Source organism: Vidua macroura, chromosome 27 (genome assembly GCF_024509145.1).
Source record: "Vidua macroura isolate BioBank_ID:100142 chromosome 27, ASM2450914v1, whole genome shotgun sequence".
Lineage (NCBI taxonomy): Eukaryota > Metazoa > Chordata > Aves > Passeriformes > Viduidae > Vidua > Vidua macroura.
This window is the reverse complement of record NC_071597.1, coordinates 1,788,464-1,813,672: the sequence shown is the minus strand read 5'-3', so window position 1 is coordinate 1,813,672 and position 25,209 is coordinate 1,788,464. Positions and strand designations below refer to the sequence as shown.

The following is a 25,209-nucleotide window of genomic DNA, read 5'->3' as shown; positions in this document are numbered from 1 at the left end:
TCTGCATTGTTCGGCCACGTGAAACCCCTTTTATCAGCAACGCTCTGGCACACAAAGGACTGAAGAAACACTGGATTCAAACATCAAATAGGAGACACAAAAGAGCATCTCTGCTTTCCAAGAAAGGGTTGAGCTCTGACCAGGTCGAAGAATCTTCCAGAAGAGCAACTCTGGCCACTAATGAAGGGTTTTCAGGGAGCTTCCCATCTCATCTGCATTCAACCACCAACACATCGTGTCACTTCCCTCATCACAGCTTTGGCACCAATGGATGTCTGTCAACACCCATGAATTTCTCGGGCATTCCTGGCTCCTTTATCAAGTTTTCCATCCTTTAATGAATCTCATTTAATGAATCTGCAAATCCCTCTGCATGGTCCCACAGAGCACAGCTTAAGAGCCGTTATTTCAGCCCATACTATCTTCTGAACGTGTTTGCCAGAAACAATTTTAAACCCCAGCAGTTTCTGGACAGTAGAAAAGAGGAGTATTTCACCAACACACGGCAGAGGTGGCACACGCTGAACAACAAACCTTGGGTGATCTACCAGGAAGTGATGGAGACAAAAAGGAGCCAACGCTCCACTTGGCAGCTCCTCTGAGGGCTGCAGCTGAGTCCTGTGGGTCTCATCCTCCCGTCCACCCTGGCAGGGGCCCTGCCTTTGGGACAAGGACGGGACACTCCCAAGTGGCTGGGGGAGGACAAGGGCTCCACCTGTGCCCTGCTCCGCTCCCATGCTGCCAAACCATCCTTCAACACAACTCAGTGCCCTGTGAAACAAGGGCCTCCCCCAAACATAGCTGTAGCCACAGGAGGCCTCTGCTACTCGCTGTGGGCTGACAAAGGCCTTAATGTTCAAACTTACAGATACCCTATTTACTCTGCTGAAAGAGAGCAGGGAGTAATTCAAGCCCGGAGAGCACAGGAGCGTTGGAGGGGGAAGGAAGCGGGGTCTGGATGAGTCTGCAGAGCTGAGGTGGCCGATGCTCACAAACTGAATGCTGGGATTTGGATGTGACCCATCCAAACTGCAGAGTGTGTTTGCTGCACCAGAGCCTGTGGGAGCCCCCCAGGATGAGGACAGCCCCACCAGTGCCACGTCCTCAAGGAATCCTTGCAGGAAGAGTTTACACGACGACTTTGGAGGATGAACTCTGCAGAGTCCAAATACATAAAGTCACATGTGTGCACATGCATTTCTCCTACAGAGCCAAAAGGCACTGGCCCACAAGAGAGAGCACAGGAACTATCACTGAGAGCAGAGTTAATCCTTAACTCCAGGTAGTCTCCAAGGAGGAAATCCACATCTGACCAGGGAGAAAAGCAAAGAACAAACAAAAAGGAAGAAAAGCAAGAAGATGACAGCAGAGTCCATGTTTGTGTATCTGTGGTGGGAATCTAATACTTATTTCCTACATCATAAAGGAAGACCTTCCCTTAGGGAATAGGACACTGCCGAGGTGGAATCCTGACTGAGGGCTCTCATCCATCTTCTGCAACGTGGCAGAGCAGGGGAGGAAGAATAAAGACCTATGGTTTCAAAGGCTCAGTGCTGGGCCCCCAGTCCCACTCTGCTAATTCCGTGCTCCACCACAGATTTGCTGTTTGATCCTGGCCATGGTACTTGACATCTTTTTCTCATCTATTAAATGGCCAGAGGAGTTCTGGCTCATGGTCAAGAGGCTCTGTTATCTGTGGAGTATTTATTGTCCCAGGCACAAGATCACTTTAGAGTGGAATGGTTTTAGCATCACAGAAGACATTCCACTGTAACCATCAATTTACTACCTTCTCTCTTTTAATTAATTAAACACTTGCCAAAAAGGCTCCCTCTGATCAGGCCCACACTCCCTCCCAGGCATAGGGGAGGTGGGTGAAGAAAAGCAGAACAAAGGGAGGGTTTTCACCTTGTGGCATCTCTGATCCTATAGCTGCCCTCCCCTCCCATTGCCAGGTTCTTCTGGAGCAAAATACGTGTCACAGATACACACACAAATTTAGGAGTGATTATATGGGCTTCATTTCATTTATTGAGATTAAAAGCAAGGGGTCAGCTGCAGGTTAACAATCCAGTCATGTAGTAACTCTGTTGTTTTGGCTTTTTATTAGTTCAGCTACATGAGGCATCTTCAATGTGAATTTGGGGAGCAGGACTGAGCAGCTGTTCCCATGTTACAACTGTTACACCCTCCTGAATGCCTCCTCCTTCTCTCCCTGCAGCTCAGGCTCTTCCCAGAGATTCTGGCTATTCCCTAAAGCTGGGGAAAGGACACGCTGTGTTCAGCAATTCTTTTTGTCCCCTTGTGCTCCATTTTCTTTTTTCAATGTCTCAAAAAAATGAAGAAAAAAAAACCATAAACAAAAGTAAAAAAAAACTACAGCTATTTCTCCCCTTTAGTAATCCTGAATATATTTATTATCATGTCTGACCTACAAAAAAAAACATGACCTGATCTACAGAAGCCTGCATCAAGAGTTATTTTGCCTTTTTGTTGTTTTGTTTTTAAAATCCACCCTTCCCCCAAAGCTCTGATTTTGCAGCAGTTGAGACTGGACAAACACTTCCGAAGGAAGTGGCAAAATTTCCTAGATGTATCTGCTGAGAAAGCCTCTACCCAGAGGCACCAGGAAAATTGAGGAGGTTTTCAAAACGCTGCCATCCCTTCACAGCCACCTCTGCCTATGGAGCATTCAATTCTGGGCAAAATAAATGAGGCTGGACAGGAGCAACCTGGGGGTGGAAGGGGGTGATCTTTAAGGTCCTTCCAGCCCAAACCATTCCAGGATTCTCCAAAAGGAGGCCCACCCTCGCTGCGTCTCATCCCTTGTGTGCCAACAGCCATCCTGCTGCTTCCAGAGCCTGCTCTTGGGCCGAGTTTGAGACCAGCTGCAGCAAATCCAAGCCTTAATCCTTCCACATGAGAAAGGGGAGAACCACGGCGGCAGGAGCCGAGGCTGCTGCTGGCCTTGACAGGTGTGGACCCAGAACCTGGACTGGTGACAGGGCCTCAATGCGCCCCTTCATGCCCAGCAGTTCTGGGACAATGAAATCTCTGTCCAAAGCCTCGGAAATAAAGTTCCTCTTTGTGAGAGTTGAACTCTGACAAGCAAGAGCTGCAACCCAAACCCGACTCCACCTCCTGCCAGGACTCAGACAAATCCCAACCTCTGAGGTTTATGCTGCTGCCGTGTCCTGCCTTGCCACGACCAGAAAATTCTCTGCACAGCCCCGGTTTGAAGGCACTGAGGTGTCATTTAGGACAAGACCAGAGACACCCACCGATTCCAATGGGTTGGAGCTGACAAACTGAACAAAGGGGAAGAGGAAATAAGTCTGGTCACAACTCCAACACTCCTCTGCAGCCATTGCAAAAGGGGCTGTGCAAACGTATTTCATAAATAGGTCAGAGAAATGAGAAAGCAGATGACAGACAGATGGCACAGCGAAAGGAGACAAGGAGGAAGAAGGGGGCAAGAACATCTGAGCCAAGAGAAAAGCAGCCAAGGAATTCTTCAATGAAACCCCAGCTTGATTAAACAGCTCCATGCTCCAAACTTTACAAGAGGTGAAACATAAATAGGAAGTTCACTTTATTTTGGACAAGGACCCCCGTACGTGGAAATCACATCTCCAAGCAGCAGATGCTGTTCACCTTCCAGCACCTCCAATTCAGGTCATTCCTGGGAATGGAGCCAAAGTGCACTGCTAATTAGGGTCTAAAGGACAGCATGAATTTTGGGCACACCAGCTTCAATGCTCCCACTGGCACCAACACAACCTTTGTACAAACTTTCCAAGAAAACCATGACCTGGTGTGTGTTAAAGGAAATTATTGTACCAGAACATTTAGTGATCCATCAGAAAAAGGGAGGCCTCAGACTTTGTCTCATCTGCTGACATATCCCCAGATGAATCACAGAATCTCAGAATGGTTTGGGTTGGAAGGCTTAAAGCCCATCCAGTGCCACCCCTGCCATGGGCAAGGACACCTCCCACTGTCCCAGGCTGCTCCAAATCCCATCCAGCCTGGCCTTGGGCACTGCCAGGGATCCAGGGGCAGCCACAATAAACCCCTCTCATGGGAGAACCAGACATGTCAGAACTGCAACACACTTCAGTATTTTCTGTACACATGAAGTTTTTCCAAGTCTAAAACTCCACATATGTAAGAAAAGATGTGTTTAAATGCTTAAAGATAACACTATTTGAAAAAATCTTTGGTGCTCGACAGGTTCTTGACCAAGCCATCAGCATGGTTCTCACCCACAGAGCACACAAACCACGTCCCAGATGATGAGCAAATGAAAGGACAGACCAGAACAGGAGGCATTTTGAGTAGTTTCTGCAAAACAAAAATCTAAATAAACCTTGATTGAAGGAACAAAAAGTAGTGAGACACATCACTGACAGCAAGATGGTTCACTGATACTGACAGCAAAAGAGAGAATGAAAACACACTTAACACTTCTGACTGTATGCAGCTGACACAAAAGAATATAGGGCAGAATTATAGTCTTGGAATTTAGGGTTTTTTTAAAAGATGGAGAGAAAAATTAGTTTGGATCACTGAGGAAAAGCACTGTTGGATTAGACCACTAAGAAGCCTTCTTAAAAAAAGAAGGAAAGGGTGGAAAATGATCCATCAACAAGCCAAAAAATTTTAAGTGAAGTTTTAAGTAAATGAGAACAGATTTAAAAAGCCATCACATCTCCTGTTCAAATTCAGGCTCTGTTCAGATGGCAAGAGGCTACAAGATCACACCCACAAGTACTTGTATTTTCTCCCTGGCTTCCCAACCCAACAGGCAAGGGAGGAAACAAGAACTGATGCCTACAAGATCAACCTAAGCAGGACAAGAATGGTTTTGAAAATCCATTCCAGCTCTAGCAAACAAGCCTTTACTCAGCTAAATCAGCCTCCACAGTGATGTCTTCTCACATAAATGATCTCATCTGGCCTTATGATCCAAGGCAAAAATAAGTATTCTTGACACCAGTTCTCTGAGCTTGCTTCCCTTCTTTTCCTGCCAGTTCTCTCAGGATCATTTTGTCTTCTCCCAGCAGTGTTTCTGTCCCACTGCACCACTCCATCCATGTCAGTCTTGTCCTGCTCCTTCCAGGCCAGCAGCTGGAAGATCAAGACACACTGTCCACACACACCCCGTGTGCTTGTTCAGGAGAACTTAAGCACAAAACATTTTCAGTCCCAACAAAGTGTCCCAAGCACCAGCAGCCAGCAAGTACTTAGAGCATTCAAACACTCAGCCCTGCTGATTTTGATGTGGCTGAAAGACAGAGCCAAGTGGGTGGATCACTTCATGGAATCAGCCCCATTGTGACAACAGTGTCTGAGCTCAGCTCTGCACCCACACCTGGCAGGAAGGAGGCTTTGGACCAAAACACCTTTTAAGTAAGGGATGCTCAGGCACAGCTAGAAGGTGCACCTGCCCCTTGAAACTGGAAATCCTGCTGGAAGGGGATGTGGAGCTCACACCTGCTTCACACATTATTCAGAGAACAATAGGAAACTAATTATGTTTGGAAAGTCACTAGTTATTTATAGCAAGGCATCAAATTTGTTACCATGAGAGCTTCAAGCAGGTCAGGGTTACAGTCCTACAGTCACCTGCACAGGGCATCCTAAAATACCTGGGCTGGCCTACACTTGAAATAAAACCGAGTTCAAACACAGCTAGGTTCTTAAAATCAATCCTCCAGCACATATTTGCTAAAAATCTTCATGGAAACATCATTTAGAGACCTTTATCAGAAGAGACAGAGATAAGGGTCATGTAACCTGTGGGTGTCTGACTTATTACAGGTGAGCTGAGCAGGGAGAAATTCAAACACATAATTAGAAAACAGGGAGGTGGAACAGACTTGGGGGAAGCACCTCTTCTTGCAGCTACTCCTAATGAGCAATCCCAGCTCTTCAGCACAGCTGCAGGCAAGTCACCCTCCCCACGTCCCAGTCAAAACTCTGAATCACACACCGAGACAAGAGCAAACAACAAAAGTGTCCAGCCTCCATTCACTAGGGAATCTGATTACTCAGACTGTCCTGCAGCTAATGGAAAAAGAGACACAGTGTGACAGAGAGAGGTGACACAGCCAGACCTGCAAAATCAGTGCTCAGTTTTCCCTCAAGCACCCGCAGAGCAACCCACCAGCATCTGCCTCCCTCCCTTCCTGCTGCTCACACCGTTGACAAAACCCAAGGCCTTTTAAGATGGATTTAGTAATAACTGAACTTTTTTTTTTTTTTTAAGCAAAATTAGGCCTCTGTTGATTTCATAGGGCAGGACAGGCTGCGCCCATCTTCAGCTGTTCTTACAGAAAACATGTGCAGAAACGTTATCTAATTGCAGCAGTGGAGCATCTCTGCATCTGCTCTCCACGCACTTCAGGTCAGGCTTCACTTCACAGAGCTACAGAAAGAGGGACAAAAGTGAGGGAAAGGGTGGGGAGGGTTTAATAAATCAAATTCATCATGCAGAAATTCTGTTCAATCACCTACTATTCCATGATGAAGAGAGCTGACCATGTTTGTTTCATCTTTCTATGCCCTCTAAAACCTGTCTCAAGACAAAGTGGATAAATCCTGGGGCAGTGAAAAAAAACCTGTGACCCTTCTTTCTGTGTTTCAATGGTTCTCCTGGATATATTCTTCTTTTATAGGACAACATATTCTACTTCACAATTGAGAAACCAAGAAACTAATTGCTTCAAAACAGCAAAGAATTCCAGAGTAACTATTCCACACTTTACAACAGTGGTGGAAATAAATCCTCAGTGAATATGGCTTCAAAAAGCACCCTGTGCCCTCTCTTCCTCTTTCAACTCACTAAAAGAAGACTTAAGAGGAAATCTGCTAAGACACCAAAGAAAAAAGGCCACCTCTTCTGCTAAGGGAACTAAGGGAAGCAACAATAACCCTCAGCAAAAGCACAAAGATAAAGGTTTTTAAAGCTGCACCACAATCTGAGGGAGCCAGGAATGGTTCTCAAGGACTCAACACCCTGTGATGTGTCCTCCTGCCCCTGGGAATGACAGCAGCTCCAAGCTGCCCAATCCCCCCACGCAAAACAGCAGGTCCTTACTCTGCAGGTCCTGACAGAAGTATCTGCAGAGTAATTTAAATTTAAAATATTTTAAAACAAAAATAATTAAAAAATAAAATTAAGAAAAGAAAAAGGAAAAAGCTGTGGCTGCCCCATCTCTGGAAGTGTCCAATGCCTGGATGGACAGGGCTTGGAGCAAGCTGGGATAGTGGAAGGTGTCCCTGCCCAGGGCAGGAGGTGGCACTGGATGAGCTTTAAGGTCCCTGCCTCCCCAAACCAGTCTGGGATTTTTTGATTCTGTAACTGTGTTTCCTTCAACTATTCAGCTCACCTAATTCTGCCCTTTGCCTGACCAGATTAAGTAATTACCAGCGGCATGGCAGCAATGGTAGGACAGTGGTTTCTGGAACATGGAATTATGCCAGAAAAGCTTTAGGATCCAGTTGCCAAGCGGAGGGAGTGGAAGCTCACTGCTGCCTCATTTCACAGCAATGACATCAGCTCCGAGCTCCCTGGAAATCCGAAGCCTCTCTCCAGGAGGACGGATCATGGATGGGTGCTGAGCTCGGAGCTGCAGCGGTCACGGGGCTGCTGAGCACATCAGGTGATTCACACACAAAAGGGATTTGAGTCTTCCTCCAGCACCCAGAGGAACCACCAGCAGCTATTTATTTATGTATCACACAACAGGGATTTATATCATATATGTCAGTGTATATATATATATATATAAAATAAATTATTTCATACATATATAATTATTTTATATATAATACACAGTGTCTCTCACACCTGAGTAAACATCACCTAAAAGAAAGTCTAAGGCTTAACTGCTGGGTTAGTCCATGTTTGTGCAGTACTTTCAAGATAAAAACACTCTGTGTGCTAAGCATTATCATCAAGTCTAAGAAGGGCAGACTTGGCTCTAGGAAAGATACTAGAATTACATACACACAAATTAAAACATTTGGATTCTTTCCAGAGCAGATCACTCCGATTTTGTCTTTCTGCTTGTCAGTACACAGCTCCACAAATGTCTGCTTTTTGGAGACATGGGACAGAAATCCACACAGTCAAGTTCCTAAAGGCAAATAATATCAAAACCCATTCCTAAATGGCAGAAGATTATCCTCAAAACAAGGGAAAAAAGCAGCCTCTCTTTTGTCATGGGATACTCACAGAGCTTAAAAAGTCTCAACTTTAGGGCCCATAAAATTTTTCTGACTTTCACAGTGTGACACCAAACCCCTTCAATGAGAAACTTTAGTGAAAGAAAAGATCTGAAAGGTTCAAAGTATTACATATAAACATTGAATATTTATATAAATATTTATGTGTAGTAAATTCCAAAACGAGATTCAGGCAAGAAGCAATCAAATAAGCTTCCAAGTTTCATGGAAAGTATGGCAGTCTCATGGAAAACCACAGCAAGTGGCTTCAACCAAACACCCAGCTCAGGTCTCCCTCCTCCTATCTGAACAAGCCTCTCTGTATCGTGCTGGCAGTTTCTGGAACAGAGTTTAGTCTTTAATCAAAGTTTATTTTCCTCTTGCAGAACACTGAGTACTCACATATCAAAAGCCTTGACAGAACTCCTAGGGCTTCACATTTTTCTTACTCCTAATGAAAACCAGCCTTGCTGGAGATGTGAATATTGTCCTTGTTACTGTGATTCCCAAATCTTGGGATATGGGGTTGCTGCTCCAGATGCCCTCAGGAACATCAGGGCACCACTGGGGCAGCTCCTGTGGCAGGGCAGAGCCCAGCACGTGGAAATCAGGAATCAGACCTTTGCTGGAATCAGGAATCAGACCTTTGCTGGAATCAGGAATCAGACCTCTGCTGGAATCAGACCTTTGCTGGAATCAGGAATCAGACCTCTGCTGGAATCAGACCTTTGCTGGAATCAGGAATCAGACCTTTGCTGGAATCAGGAATCAGACCTCTGCTGACTAACTCTGGCCAGCTGGGCGGGCAGGGAGCAGGGCTGCAGGAGGCAGGGTGGGAGCAGCAGTGCAGGAACCCTTGGGGAGCCAAACCAGCCCTGCCTGGCACCTCCAGCTCTCCAAACAACCCCTGGCACCTCCAAACCCAGAACCCAGAGCCAGCCTTGGGCTGAGAGCACCAGGAGGGGCGGGCTGACTGAGACAGGAACAGGCTCCAGGACAGAAGATTCAGGATGGAAAAATGACACCTTAAAGAGAAAGCTTCTTACTGAACACCAACAACTAGAATATGCCTTAACTTCATTCCTGTTCCAACAGGGAGCAGTGTTAATCAATTACCTCCCCCATGCTTTGCTTTTCCTCTATTCTTCTCAGATACTTTCAGTAAGTATAGAATATTATATAAAGAGACAGGAGCCCTGCTGAAGCTTATAATTACATCTAAAATAACAATACTGCCTTAAATTTCGAGTTAAAACATCCTAACACAGAAAATACAAGTCCAATTTTTAAGTGACAAGTACTTTGCATTACAGAACCTTTTAAACACACTCCCAGCTCTCAAATAAACTAATCACCACACAAAGCTCAGCGAGGCAGCTGGGAGCAGTTTCAGCCCTTTCCAGGACCATGGGAGGACTGCAGGCATCCACACAGCAGCAACCTCTCCTGAGAAAGAACAATTTTCTGGGAATAAGAGATCAAAATCCATCACTAGGATTTATGTATCTGTGCCAGGGGGACAAGAGGCTGCTGTGTGCAACTGCCCATTGATTTTATGCATTAATCTGTTCATGAGAAAGATTATATTTAACAGTAGAAAACTGCAATATCTGCTCATCCCTCTGCCAACTTTCAGTCTTGAAATCAAACTGCTCAGTCCAGAGCCTCTGGACTGCTCAGAGGAACAGGGGAGCTCATCCTGGAGCAGCTCAATATGGATCATAGTTTGTGTGGGAATCACAGAATCATTTGGGCTGGAAAAGATCCCACAGACCATGGAGTTAACCTGAGCCTGATCCCCACTGTGCCCCCAGCCCAGAGCACTCAGTGCCACCTCCAGGAATTCCTTGGGCACCTCCAGGGATGGGCACTCCAAACCTCCCTGGGAAGTTCCAACTCCTGACCACCCTTTCCAAAGGGAAATTCCCGCTGATGTCCCCCCTGAGCCTGCCCTGGCCCAGCCTGAGGCCGTTCCCTCTCCTCCTGTCCCTGTTCCCTGGAGCACAGCCCGATCCCCCCGGCTGTCCCCTCCTGCCAGGAGCTGTGCAGAGCCACAAGGTCCCCCCTGAGCCTCCTTTTCTCCAGGCTGAGCTCCCCCAGCTGCTCCTCACTGGACTCTCCAGACCCTTCAAGCCCACCCAGTGCCAGCCCTGCCACGAGCAGGGACACCTTCCAGAGGACCAGGCTGCTCCAAACCCCGTTAGGTGACACCCAGCCCCTGCCTCTCACACCCCCATCCCCATCCCAAAGCAGCAGCAAGGCCTTATCCCTCTGTGCAAAATGCACCAGGGCAGCTGGCAGGCTGCAACCCAGACCCCAATTTATCTCACCACAAGTGTTTTGCATGTTTGAAGCCCAAGTTTGGGATTCAAGCCCTTACTATGGACAAGCAGGAGCCATCCTTGGCCTAATGAGAATAAAAAGATGCTCAAGTATTTGCAACCACAGCAAAAAGAAATAGTTGCTGAGGCCACAAACCCCAGCTGCAAGTGTTACTGAGAGATGTATTAACACTGATTTTCCCAGAAAGGTGTGCACTAGCAAAGAATGTAACAGCTTTTATACATTCTCACATGCAAGAGAGATCTCCAAGTGCTCCTGGCACTATTTAAGCATGGCCCTCTATAAAACAGCTTCACTACAGACTCTTTAGTGTTTAAGAGAGAAAGAGCTGCAAAGTAAAATCTTCCCCACGCAGTAAGAATGCAGATATCACAGAATCTCTCTCCCATAAGGATTCTGAACTGTCTAATAAGGAAATTAAAAACTACCCATTAAGCTTTCTTTCTCTGCTTTCAGAGAAACTGGAACAGAAGCAGGGGACTGGCTCTACCCAACAGCTGCCAGTACTGCTGGGGAAAGGTGAACATACAGCTTTAGGATATTTGGCAAGGCAAGAGCAGAAATAAAAGCAATTTATTTCAGAAATGATCACAAGCACTTTCAGCCATAAGAAATCATCCTCCCAATGGCAGCATCCCCATCACGTGCTCAGTGCTTCCTGCAGGAGACAAATTCCTCCTGCATGGAAGAGAGGAGAATCCTAACATCGAGTGAATGGAGTTTAATCTGTGCTGGCAATTCTCAGGAGTTTTAGCTCTCAGGGAGGAGGTTGTTAATTCAGTTCACTGCCAACTCCAGCAGCCTAGCACACCATGTACCCCTCTCCCAACTCCACAGTAAAGCTCCCTGTGAAAATGGGAGATTTAACAGGACACACATGGATAAATCTTCCCCCTGTGGAAACTCAACTGCTATAAAGGGAGACCATGTTTTGTTACATCTCCTGAGAATTCTGTCTCCCAGGGCCTGTAACAAAAAACTTCACAAAACCACTCACCTGCCACTGCCACCCTCCTCCCAAACTCCCCCACACAGGACACCCTGATCTTTTTCAACTACCAACTGCACCCAGATCCAGAGGAATGGGGAACCCATCAAGTTCAGCTGAACACTCTCCAGGAAATAAAACCTTTGCCAGGGCCTTATTAACTTATTTTGACAGGCAACATTTCTTGCATCAAGATCTTTGCTTTTATCTCCTAGGAATTAAAGGGATGTCCACTCTTTATGGAGAAAGTTAGAGTCCAGGTATCTGAAAGAGGTGGTGCTTGAGACCAAGAAGATGGCTGACTAGCAGAATTTTTGGGTTTGTGGTGTGTCCCTAAAAGGACAGAGAACTGCTAGCTCTCTTCCAAACATCAGAGCAGTAACAGAAAGAGGTTTAAAAATGGACAGAATTTTAATAGAAGAAATCTTAGTAGAAGAACATGTCTCTAACTGGAGCACATTTCAGTGAATGCGAGAAAGAACTGCAGAGCTGCAGTCTAGATGGTCTTATTTTAAAAAGCACACAACTTCAAAGCACTGAGATATGTTCTGCCATGAAGCAGCACTGAACTTGGCTGGCTTCCCTCCTCTCTCCAAACAGCAACAAAGGAACACTGTTCTTCCCCAGCAGACAGCAAACACTGGCACATATTTTCAGGGAGACACCTGTTAGGGCTGGAGGAGCTCAGGGAGTACAGCAGAGGTGGCCACAGTGACCCAGTGAACCTCAGAGAACCACCGTGGCTCTTTTTGATCCCAGCTCTTCCCTGCTCTTCCTCAGCTCAATGCAAAGTTTTACAGACAGCACAGATGCTTCGTGTTCACCGGGGAAGAGTTACAAGAGGATGTTTAGGCACATTCCATAGATAAAGTCTTACCTCCCAGAGCAGCATTTTCCCCTTATTTCCCTAAGGAAAAAAACAAAATGCTGCAAAACCCACTTGGGCTTCAGTCAAGGATTATTTATACTTATTTTACTTTAAAAAAATCATCTTTGCATGCAAACTATGCCAACTATTCCTGCTAAGAGCCTGTGAAAGCCTCATCCTTGAAGATCTGGGGCAATAGGCAATGCTGTTACAACTGCAGTTTGAGACACAGAACATGCACAAGCAATACCTCCTCTTCAGTATATCCTCTTCCATTTAGAAGTGTGACAGCAGATACCTTCACAGTCTCCAGTTTGGAAGAAAAAAGGGGAGAGTAAGGCCAATGTGAGCTAAAAAGCAGCAGCTGCTGGTTTTGGAAAAACTCTCCTCCCCAGAGACATCAGTCCAGACTGATACAGGAGGATCCTGATGTTGACCTTCACAAGGCAACAAAGAACTCATGATTTATGTCCTTTGATATAAAAACAGAACTTACAACAAAAATAAAAGCTACAAGAAGTCTATTGGACCTTATAAACAAAGTCCTGGACAAACGGGTAACTGTATCCAGTTTAGTTTATTAACAAATTAATTTGCAACCACTTAATTTCATCTAAAGGCTGATTAAGCAAGGCTTACAGGCTGTTTTCTTACTGACAAGTCGCATCTTTAAAAGCTCCTTATCTAACAGCTCTCTGCTTTTGCCACAGCAAGTCAGAAAATTAAGATAAAACACCAGTGGTTCCAAGCTACAGTAATTTAACCATGTTTAGGTATTTTGCATCCTGCTATCCACATAAAGATACAAATTCTAGAAGAGAGGTTAAACCTCGTGTTTCAAAATTTAGAACAACCTCTAGCCAACATGAATGAACTCTACCACAAAGAGCAGACCCTCCTCCTTAGTTTGTATGTTTTCTTCCAAAGCACACAGAAGTGGTTTCAGGAACAGAGTTATGTGCTGCAGCCTAAATCCTCTGTGCAATAAAATGACTGACATGTAGAGGAAGAGCACAGTTGAGTTTGGGCAGGTGAAATTCTGAAAATTTATGAAATTCTCCCCTGGGAGGGTGGGCAGGCCCTGGCACAGGTGCCCAGAGCAGCTGTGGCTGCCCCTGGATCCCTGGCAGTGCCCAAGGCCAGGCTGGACAGGGCTGGGAGCACCTGGGACAGTGGGAGGTGTCCCTGCCATGGCAGGGCTGGCACTGGGTGGGCTCTGAGGTCCCTTCCCACCCAAACCACTCTGGGATTCCATGAAATAAAGCAGGTGGTATTTTTGGTGCTGTGGTTGTACCATGAGAAACTTGTCACACACATTAAGATTTCATATTCAAGCTCTCAAGACACGCTTGCTTTTACCTAGTGACCTACACCTCACCTCCTGCCTGTCCTAAAACCTGCTTTAATAAAATTATATTGAGATTGCATTGAAAAAGAGACTGCAGATTTCCTCCTTGCAGCCAACAAACTTAACCATACCTTTAACTACAGAGATGAAAGCAAGGGCCTCAAACTGCTGGGATCTAAATAAATACAGAGGCTTCTTTAAAATGTTGGTTGTATACCACGCACAGAGTGTGTACATACATACATACACACTCCAAAATGCTTTCAAGCCTTTCAAAACTCACTAGAAATTAACACAAGCTATTCACAATTCCCTATAGCTTAAAAAAAAACACAAGCTAAAAAAAGGACTGTATGTCACATGCAAAAGAGAAAACAAAACCATTTTTACTTTAGAACAGTCAGATTCAGCTGCTGTTTGGGAAACATACAGTCAATTACATTTATTTCTGTGACTCAGGATTCCTGCAGCCTGCTTCTCCTCCCAGAGATACCTGAATTAACCCTTCAACATTTTCCAGCTTTTTGCTGGGCTGTTACACAGCTTTATGTGGCCACAGTCTTACAACTCATGTCTGATGATTAACACAATCCTGGAGAAGAGCAGAATGCTGCTGATTCTTTGTAAAAGAGCTCTCCAGAACGTAGTATTAAATTAATCTTATTTAGAACAGAAAGATTCAGCATTTCATTCTGCTTTCTACTATGTCAAGGCAGCGAGCAAGAAATAAAAATAATGAGTTCAGAGCCACATTGCTGGGTTCACACAGACTGGAATTCCATAACGTGAAATAATAAACTGCTGTCTTGAGCAATTAAGCAGCATTTTCTATTCACAAAGTACATCCTCCTTGGGCGTCACTAAACACCACACTGATTCCAAGCAACTCAGCTGCTCTTAATAAAAAAAAAAAATTAAAAAATAAATCCTATTTCTTGCTGGCAAGGTGAGTTACTGGAAGGCTCTTTCCTTGTCAAGGACAATGCGGGTCTGTATCAAGCAGACGTGGCAGGTTTGCCACTGCTACACTGCTCCTCCCTGTTGTAAGTGCAAACAGGGGAGCTCCTGGCTCAGCTCCAGGAGCTCCTGGCTGGACAGGGAGAGGAGGCAACCACACACAGGCTGGGAAAGCCAAGCCCAACCCCACGGGCTGGGGAGAGGACAGACAGCAGCTGGGGAACCCTGCCCTTGACACCCAGGGGTGGTTTTTCAGCTCTTCTCCCTCCCTAAACAAACAGCCCTGTGAGGTACCTCTGCAAACCAAGAACCCCAGAGTTGGGGCAGCCCCAGGAAGCCCACACCAGCAGCTCTGTGGGGTTCCTGTCACTGCTGGCACTTTGGGGATGAGGCTTTCTGCTCTGCCCCAAAACAGCTGAGACCTCACCCAACAAAGGTAAATTTAACCCAATGCATCAAACTCCCTCTGGGATGAAAGCCAACATGGCCCTGAGATACCCAACTCCATGGTCCACAGAGCAGGAGAAAAGGGAGAAGCTCTTCTGCAAGATCTAGAGAAGATCAGAAAGTTCAGGGTACAAGGTGGAAAGAGAAGCCATAGGAACAAGAAGTGGTAAGAAAACACTAAGAATAGAATTATTTTAGGCTATAAAGAGATGGTTATATCTTAATTGTGTCTGTAAGGACATTTAAAAGGGTCTTTATCCTCCCATTTCATCCATATTTCTCAGAGCCAAATCAAAACCACCTCTCTGTACCACCCCCATCCCTCCACAAGTGATTCATGTCACACACTCTGTTGGCCGCTCCACCAGAAATTTATTTTTCTTGGATAGATTTTCCTCAGCCCTTTCAATCAGGTTCAGCCAAGACACACTCTCTACTCCTGGACTTTTCACAAGGACTAGATAATGTTTGTTTCATGCCAAGACACAAGGCAGGAGACAGAATAAAAGTATCTGTAGAGCAATCAGGCCACTTTCTACCCTCTGAGCAAACTCCACTGCAGTTCAAGTGCCACAGTTTGGAGCACCTCATACTCTAATTTTATTTTCATGCTGTGTGAAGTCTGCAATAAATATCCAGCAATTCTAAAAGGGAGAAAAGAGAGAGGAATATTGGTCTGTTTCTTTAATTTGGACCCTTTGCAACCAACAGTATGTTCTTTAATACTGGGCTCCAATTTGCAAGAATGGATTCTTCTTGAAGATAGGATATTTTTAGAAGATGTTTTGATGGGTGGCATTGAAACACCTCATCCAAGAAGCAGAGCTTCCATCGTTATCCCAAATCTCCTCAGTCTCTCAAAAAATCAAGACATCAATCTCATCAGGAGGATTTTTTATCAAAGATGTATTCAGGAGGGTTTTCCTGTTCTTTTGGGGGAAGAAGGAGTGGGAGTGAATGGAGCATTACTCACCCTGCAGTCACCACTTTCTAGGAGTTGGGCTTTTCTAGAGATGTGAATACTAGACCTTTTTTTTAATTTAGTTTTTTTTTATTTACAAGCAGAAGCATGTCACATTCACATGTCTAAAAGCCAGCACAAGAGCTAAAAAAACTGAACCAGGGCAACTTTCGGTCAAGTAATCCATGAGGAAAGGCAGCAAATGAGAACAGTTTGGAGTATTACAACATCATCCAGACCTTAATGCTTGGTAAAAGTACAGAAGGTTGACAGAAAGAACAGAACAGGGGTTCTCAATCCACGGGGACTTGTGAGGAGTGCTGCAAAGAGCGTTGCCAGGCTGGGACCGCTCCCCATCGCAGGCTTGGGGACAGCGTCCTTCTCCAGAGCCACCCAACCTTACTGCCCGTGGCAGAAGAAAGCCTACAACACATGGGAGGTTTGCAGACACATTCACAAACTCTGAAGCCAAGAGTTTCACAACAAAAGCCAACACAAAAGTCATTGTACCAGGAACAAAGAGCCGTGGCTGCGAGTCCATTACTGCACAAGCCTGCAAGGGTCCAGAGGGCCAAGAGGGATCTGCAGCCAAACCATTACACATTTGCATCTCCTCAGATCTACAGGATTCCCAGCTCTGGAAGAGATATGACTATTTTTTTTTTCATTAGAGGAGCTGGAAGGAGCTGTGGTAAGAACTAGAACTGTGATCAGCCAGCATAGCTCTGCACTGTCAGCTCCCTCAAAGGGCCAGGGAGTTCATGACTACTAGAGAGGGTGGGATGTTTCCATCTAAATAAAAAAGAACCTTGGTAAAAGGGAAAACATCCCTCTGAAATTATCATACAATCTCGTGCAATAAATGCAGCTTTAGAAGTGACATTACCCAGCTCTGAGCTAACAGGCAATTACAGTGACTGGAAAAGAGAATTTTTGCGTGGATTTCTACATTCTCCAAGACCTCCCTGTGAAGGAAGACAACACTTTTCCATCAGCTCTCTGCCCCAGTGTGTGTCAAAAACCAATCAGAGGTTCGATGGAGATGATTAATCCTGGAGGGAGCCGAGCAGCTGCTGCTCTCTCTGTGGCAGGGAGGAGGAGGAGGGGAACTACCTGTCTCCTTTCTGAGACAGCAGCATGAGCCACGGCTAAGGAGATAATCACAAATTCTCAGAACCCCCTTCATCCCACCAAGCATCAGCTAAATAAATAAACCAAGATGCTTTTGGACAAGCTACTCTCAGAAATGAAGTGAAACACAGGGGAGCTCCATTACTTCAATTAATACTCCCATTTGTACCAGGTCAGCAGTTCCCAAGGGCAGTGAGGACAGGCACATCCCACTGTTCCTCATCCAACAGAATCCCCACTCGCTGGGCAATGAGCATCCAACTCGCTTTAAAACTCCAGCAGAGCTCTGTAGGACCCAACAGTAGAAATAGAAAAAGAAGGGGAAAAAAAAGAGAAAAGGCTTCTCTAGATATGCTTTCTTGAAAATTTTGGTTGCAGTCTCTGGAAGGAAAATTACACAGTTTTACAGAATCACAGAATGGTTTGGGTTGGGAAAGACCTTAAAGCTCATCCAGTCCCACCTCCTGCCCTGGGCAGGGACACCTCCCACTGTCCCAGGCTGCTCCAAGTCCCATCCAGCCCTGGCCTTGGACACTTGCAGGGATCCAGAGGCAGCCACAGCTGCTCTGGGCAGCAGAGTTTTCTCCCAGGCCTAATAAATTTAAGTAAAACCAGTATTTTTTCCCCCAGTATGACAACTGCAGCAAGCCCAGAACAGGAAGATCACTTTATGTACTAGTCTGACTAGTTGAAAAATTCAAACACCTACATCAGAGAGGGAAAAAAAAAAATCCTACCAGAAAGCTCCAAAAGGAGGAGAGGGGGGGGAAAACTTACAATTATATAAGGCAAAGATTGAAAGTAGCCAAGCGCTCTGCATGCAGATGGTTGTTAACAAGCAGACAAGAAGTAGATGAAAGGGATTTTGAGGAATGCCGCAGCATCAGAGGAAAACAATAAAGAGAGGATTCCTCCAGCAGATTCACCCAGTAACACTCAGCTCCAAAAGAGACCCTCATTAGTGGGGACCACCTCGTTAGTCTGTGAGGGGCTGCAGAGGTTCCCTCCCTGCTGGAGTCCTGCAGGCATTGCTGGTTCCAAGCATCACAGCTAAAAGGAATTTACAACCAGGATCTTCACAGACGTGACAACAACCAACAAAACACCCACAACATTTTCTCCTCATCCTCCTCTTTCAAGGAGCTGCATCACCGAGCACTACAAAGTTTTCACAGAGCATCTTTTTACATTGTGGGAGCAAAACAGGCAGAGGGTGGGATTGTTGGGGTGTCTATGCAGAGCCAGGAGTTGGACTGGGTGATCCTTGTGGGTCTCTTCCAACTCCAGATATTCTGTGATAATTTTCACTAGTTCTTCATAAAGCCACTGAGACACTCAATCAAGTCATTTTTCCTTTTAATTTTTCAGAGAGGAGCACCTTGTCCTGGCACACAAATTCATTGCTCAAGCACAATAACCAACCCAATTTGCAAAGCAGCTGATGTGATCAGGGCTTACCTGTACCCAGCCTGGAGGGCGTTTGGTTTCAGGAGTTTAACATAACCAAAGCATGCCTGGTACAGAGAGAAAAAGGGGAAAAACAAAGGCAGAGCTCTGCCACTGACAACTAGGATAGGTCATGAAATTTTTTCTCTCCTCAAAGGATACCATTTTGAAATAAATACGATCTCAAGAGGCAGCATGCAGGAGAATGAGCTGCAAAAAGAAACAGAACTCTTTCCATTAAAAACCTGGCCATGAATACTCAGGGAGGAGCACTGGGGCAGGTCTGACAAGTGAAAGATTCACACAAAAGAGTGAACCAGCACAGAACCTCTGTAACTGGAGACAGATGTAATTCCAGCCTGTTAGGAAGAATTTTAAATGCAGGAAAAAGGCAGCCAAAAAAGAAAAACCAGCAGTTATTTACACACTTCATAAACCAGGTTAACATCTAATACACAACACAATGTCAATCAGAGCCTTCAGGTAAGATTTTTTACAAGTATTACTTATTAAAAGTAGGCTTAAATAACTAAGAGTTAAGCTGGTTCAGGCTTCCTGCCCATTTCCAGAGGCAGGGAGAGGGGGATGGTAGGGGGGAGAGAGTGAGGGCTGAGTATGGAAAGCTGTCTTTAGGCACAATATGAATCACCACACTGAGGAATCTTCTTTAAGTGGCTGGCTACTACTCAAACAGATTTATTTTATTTAAAATGGGATGATTTTGACCAATATACGCATAACGAACCTTAGAGAAGTCATTACACGACACTCAGCTGCGTCTATTACAATGAAAAACACTTGAAAATTAATTTGTATCAATTTAATCCACCCTGACCTAGGAAAAGTGGTTAATGCCTTGGGAGATTTCCTAATGTGCTTAGTTTCTTAACATTATTTTCTGCTGTCTCAGTATAAACAGCACCTTGCCTTTGATTTTCAGAAATCTCTGCTAATGGCAGGAGAGCTACCTACGACATGAAAGGAGCAGAGAGAGAAGAATTCTCTTGTTTTAGCCTGAGACAGTAAAAGCCAACACCACAAAATGTTGCATACATGGAGCAAGAGCCCTGCAAGTGTTCTGCATTCAAAATGCAGATCTACAGAAGGCTGATTGTCTCATTTTTTTGAAATAGCCAGCACGGGAATAGCAGAAGTCACATGGAGAAGGGCTCCAATTCACACAAAAATAGGCAGATTTAGCTGCTGCAATTTTTATTCATGCAACTGTCCCAGCCTAGGAATAGCAACGGCTGCTGAACAGAAATATTCTCCCCCTGGCCACTGGGATGTGGGACTCCAGTGGAGAAAAAAAGTCACTAGGAACGGGAAGAGCCACCACCTCCTCCCATCAAAGCACAGGGAGCAGGAGCTGGGAGCACAGCAGCTCAGTTTTGTCAGAGCAGGGCCAGGATCACTGAGCTCTGAAGCACCTTCCAAGGTGGCTGTGCCCTGCTCTGAGTGCACACAGGTGTGCCCTGCTCTCTCCTCCTGCAGGGTGGCACAGCGGGCACACCCTGCTGCTCAGGCCGGTCCTGTGCTGTGCTCTGGCCTCCCATGAGCTCCATCCAGAGGGCAGGGAACTTTTACTGCCCTGCACTGCCTCAAGTCACACAGCTGGATGGAAAGAAATACAGGCCTGGCAGCACAGCTGCTGACCCACAACTCGTATTTATGTATTTCACATACACCCACATATTTCATATCTGCACACAAATATCCCTCACCAAACCTTTTTGTCTTCAGGAATCCTTTTCTTTTTTTAATTTCTGTCTGTGGCACCTACAAAAAACCTCTCTGGTTACCTCTCAGAAGTGGAATGGATTTGCTAATGCAACACCACCAGCCCTGATACAGCCAAAGCTCAGCACTGGGTATTAAAGGGGAGCCACCAGGGAATTCAGGAAATGCAGACTGAGCCTATGAGCTGCCTCAAAGGCTTCTAAATGAAGACATCCAATTTTATCTCAACTAAGCCTAGAGCCCCCCATGAATGCCAGTGGGTAACAGCTCCAAATCTTTAACATCATGGAAAGAGATGAAGCTCCAACTGCACATGAGCTGGGATGAGAAGCACTTTGGAGACCAAATGTTCTTTACCTGGACCAGGAGAACGAGCAACAGCAGATATTCCCAGGCTTCACCTACAGCACCAGAGAGGAAAGACTTTGTGGCAAACATTCCCCAGATGACTGAAGCTCTCTTGTTTTCCTGTTTGCTGGCCAAGACCAGTTCAATCTACGGATGGCTGCTCACTCCAGGCACTACATCAAACCCTTCCCTCTGCCTCCCATCACACACATTTCCCTCCAATTCACACTGCTTTCCATTAATATTTGAAAGTCCTCCCTTACACAAATAAAATTCTTGCAACATTTCTTACAACATCGTTATGTGTTACTATGGAAACTGCGAAAATGTCACAAAATACAAAAGCCTAAAGCTCTGCTGCATGAGGAGAACCCTGATCATCCTTAGTTCCCCCTCTTTGGGTAATTTGATGATCAAATGTTTTGAGCCTAATATAAAAAAAGTCACTATTATAGTGGGAGGGGGGTGTTGGTTTTTTTTGGGGTTTTTTGTTTTTTTTTTTGGCATTGCTTTAAATTGCTGAATATTTCATTAAGCCAGCAGCCAAATGATGTCACTTTTCACAAATCCACCCTGTAAGGAGGCACTTCTGAGGCAGTAAAATGACATTCAAAACTCTCTGGAATTCCAATCTGAGCAGAGCAGCTGTGGCTGCCCCCTGGACCCCTGCAAGTGCCCAAGGCCAGGTTGGACACTGGGGTTTGGAGCAGCCTGGGACAGTGGAAGGTGTCCCTGCCACGGCAGGGGTGGCACTGGATGACCTGGAAAGGTCCTTTCCCCCCTCAAGCATTCTGTGAGTGCACTTTCCAGAGGCACGATGCACAGATTTAACAGACAGGAGCTCTACCTCTTTAAAACAGAGGCTCCTTGAGAACCACGGAGTTGTGGAGAGCACCCTGTGCTCATTCATAAGGCAGCAGGAATTAAAGTGCCTCAAAGCAGGCGCGTCACGGGATGTGCCAGCCGAGCTGTGCCACCACCATCGCAGGGAACATCTCGTTTTGCAGCTGAGACATCGTGATCAGGGAGAGAACAGCCATCTGCCAGGAGCTCACCTCGCTAACCTGACAGCCCCCGGCCACCACGGCGGCCCCAAACACAGCCCGGGCTGCCCTCCCTGCCTGGCACAGCCAGGACAGCGCTGGCACACGGGGGCAGGCTCTGGCATAGAGGGGGGCACGCCCTGGCACAGAGTGGACATGCTCTGGCATAGAGGTGGGCACGCTCTGGCACACAGGGGGCACACTCTGGCACAGAGGGGGGCACACTCTGGCACAGAGGGGGGCACACTCTGGCACAGAGGGGGGCACACTCTGGCACATGAGGGGCATGCTCTGGCATAGAGGTGGGCACGCTCTGGCACACGGGGGACACGCTCTGGCATAGAGGTGGGCACACCCTGGCACACGAGGGGCATGCTCTGGCACATGATGGGCACGCTCTGGCATAGAGGTGGGCACGCTCTGGTATACAGGGGGCACGCTCTGGCACAGAGGGGGGCACACTGGCACACAGGGGACATGCTCTGGCATAGAGGTGGGCACGCTCTGGCACATGGTGGGCACGCTCTGGCACACGGGGCTCAGGCTGATTTGGGGAGGGGCAGGAAAAGGGAAAACACCCTCCACATGACCAATCTGCCACAGAAATTTTGAGCCCGTAACAAAAGCAGTGAACAGAAAGTCTCAACAGCACAAGACTCTGACTGTCCCCCTTTAAACATTCTGCTTCACCAAAGCATCATGCCCCTCACTGCTGATGCAATGCAATGAAACAGCACCATTTTACAGGAAAATCCCAGGCATCCTTAGCAAATCCTTAACTCGGCATGCCTGTGCCAGGTACCCTTCCCATAAATAGCTTGTTCAGTGCTGAGGTCAAACCTGGAGCAGGCATTCCAGAAAGTAACCTTATCCCAGGGAAGGTCAGAGGGGGGTGAAAAGAAATAGGACAGAAGAAAAAAAGAAAAAAAAGTAAAGAAAAGAAGGAGCTGGATTTTACTTAAGCAAACCATTCCAGTACTTCAAGTGAAAGCAAATCTTTCAAATGCAGAGAGCCACAACCAGAGACAACTCCAAATGCACTGGAGAGTTGAATCGGTCCCAGTTGGCTCCAGAGATGAGAAGGGCAATTGCAACAAACCCAACGGCAATTCAAGCTTCTCTTCTCACTTCCCATCTGAATTCCTAGTCAATACACAGGCCCTCACCTATTTATATTTTTAAGTCCTTCCTTTCATTCCAAAATCCAGCAAATAAAACCTAAGTCAATTTTTTAAAATTCTCTCCTACCTATAGAGTTTTATCTGAGGACAGCCCAGCAAAGACACTGAGCTCTCCAAGCCTTTGAAACGAGACACTTGCAAAATGCCCCATATATCCAGGGTGTGCCCAAAACACACTCCGTGGAAAAATCTCTTGGGGTAGTGCCAGTTTAGCAAGAAAAACATTTTCCCCCAGCTGGAAGTCTAGCACTGCTGAGCGAGTGGAACTAGAAGGGAGGAGAGAACAGAAGTGGGGGAAGCCCACGTCAGTGCAGAATGAAACCCCAGACCTTTGAGGAAGGCACCTGGGAGTACCTTTACAATCTCTTCCTTAAGGAATTCCACGCTCACCCTTGCTCCACCTGTAATCTCAGCCATGCAGTCATTTGTTGCCTTCTGTCGGTACCGGCATGAATAAAAATGCAGCTCTGAGCTGGGTCAGCTTGCAGATGCTGGTGTAACACAGTGTAAAAGTCTTTCCCCATCCCCCACAGAGGTATATTAGACTTCAATATTGGAGATTAGCTCTAAACAGGGCCCCTTTCCCTCACTCAAACACTGACTTCAATTTCAGAGGAGACTGCAGCAAGGCAGATAAGCACCACACTGGGTTTTTAACATCAGTTCACATCCACAAACTTCTAAAAATTTTTTTTCTGCTGCTTCAGATGTTGTGACAGGCTTTTTCCAATGAAAAGTAAAGTAAATATTTATACAACCCTATTCACAGTGTCACCCACAACTCCTAGAAAATCTGAACTACAGCCTGTTCTTACTCGCTGCCCCACTGAGTAAGGGCTAGAGACAAAGAGCAGCTTATTGGCAGTACCAGACACCAAATCATTCCCAGTCCTCTGCATTATCTTCCCTACACCACGCCAGCCCAGCCTGACAGGGAGAGAAGACCTGGCTCTGAACAGGACAACCCAAAACGCTGCAGGGGCAGTAAAGGCATCTGGCAGAAAGGTGCTTTGTCTGCATTCAACGCCCCACACGCCAAATTCAAATGTTTTCCTCAACACAGCCCTGATCCAAATGCTATTCCTTGCACGTGTGACCCAACTCTGAGTGCTGCTTCACAGAATCCCAGTTTGCTCTGGGGTGGAAGGGACTTTCAGCCTAGATGGATAAATTTAAAGCAAAGCACCAAACTCCTCTCAGATGAAAGACAACCACGCTGCCTTATCTGAGGGCTGTGGATGGCCACCGACCTACACCAAACCTCCCTGCCATTCTCCAGCGAGGTCTGCACGAGGATCAAGCTTCTAATAAAAGTCAGAAACAACTTATTAGACACCCATAATATCTATAAAAAGTGTACTAGGACCAGCATCTCTTTGAGAAATAACTGACTATTCTCGTTTGCCCTCTTTCCTTAAAAGCAAGAGGGACTTGGAGTGTCCTACTTACTTCAGATACCTGATTAAGCATTTTTGAACGATCAGCTGCTCTATTGTTCTGCTTTCAAATGCTAAGCAAGAACACTTCAGGATTTGCTCTCTCTTTCTGAAAGAGCTTGCAGGACTTTTCTCCTGACCAACACATCAATGCTGAGACGAACAACTCACACAATACCTAAGCAAGTTCTCATAAACAGCTAAAAAATACAGTTAAGCACCTTGCTGTCATCAGTATCTACAAGCACAGCTAAAATTCAACAAAAAACACCCCCCAAATTGTCAAGCAGGTGACTGAAAAAGTGATAAAGAGTAAGAGGCAAACTTTTAGGATTGCTCTGCACAAATAATTTAGTGAAACATGTTTGTGACCAGTAGGAAAAGTTTCCTTAGTCCCCATGGTGTGGGATTTGATTTCTGAATTACATGTGGGATCTGCCATCTGAACCATAGTTCCATGAAGTCATGGATTTGAGAAATATTATTTAATGGGCCTCGAGATGCAGGCTTCATGATCATGTTCTCGCTTGAAAAACATAATCAAGGGAAAAAAATCTGAATCTCTAAATCCCATTTCTCAGTCAGCTGATGCACCAACTGCAGCCACTCCTCAAGCAACCTCCAACCCAAGTGCCCCATGCATTCATCTCCAGCACAGGGCTTGGAAATCAGTGCTGGAAAAAGCAGCTGTGAGAAATCTTAATTACTGCTCCAAGCCCAGCAACTCTGAAATCCCAGCA

The 25,209-nt window shown here is 46.0% G+C and overlaps 1 protein-coding gene and 1 long non-coding RNA gene across 8 annotated transcripts in view; one reads left to right on the top strand and one right to left on the bottom strand.

Annotated features, from left to right (window-relative positions):
- KANSL1 (KAT8 regulatory NSL complex subunit 1) overlaps positions 1 to 25,209 on the bottom strand; it is a 76,204-nt gene that overhangs the window by 29,591 nt on the left and 21,404 nt on the right. The gene's annotated exons all lie outside the window — the stretch shown is intronic.
- On the top strand, positions 5,396 to 7,769 carry LOC128819764 (uncharacterized). 2 transcript variants are annotated; one of them, XR_008440742.1, is made up of 4 exons: positions 5,396 to 5,823; positions 6,272 to 6,409; positions 7,420 to 7,451; positions 7,553 to 7,769. It is a non-coding gene; the product is annotated as an uncharacterized LOC128819764 (long non-coding RNA). The 2 variants fall into 2 exon arrangements; XR_008440741.1 differs by having other exon boundaries at positions 7,420 to 7,769.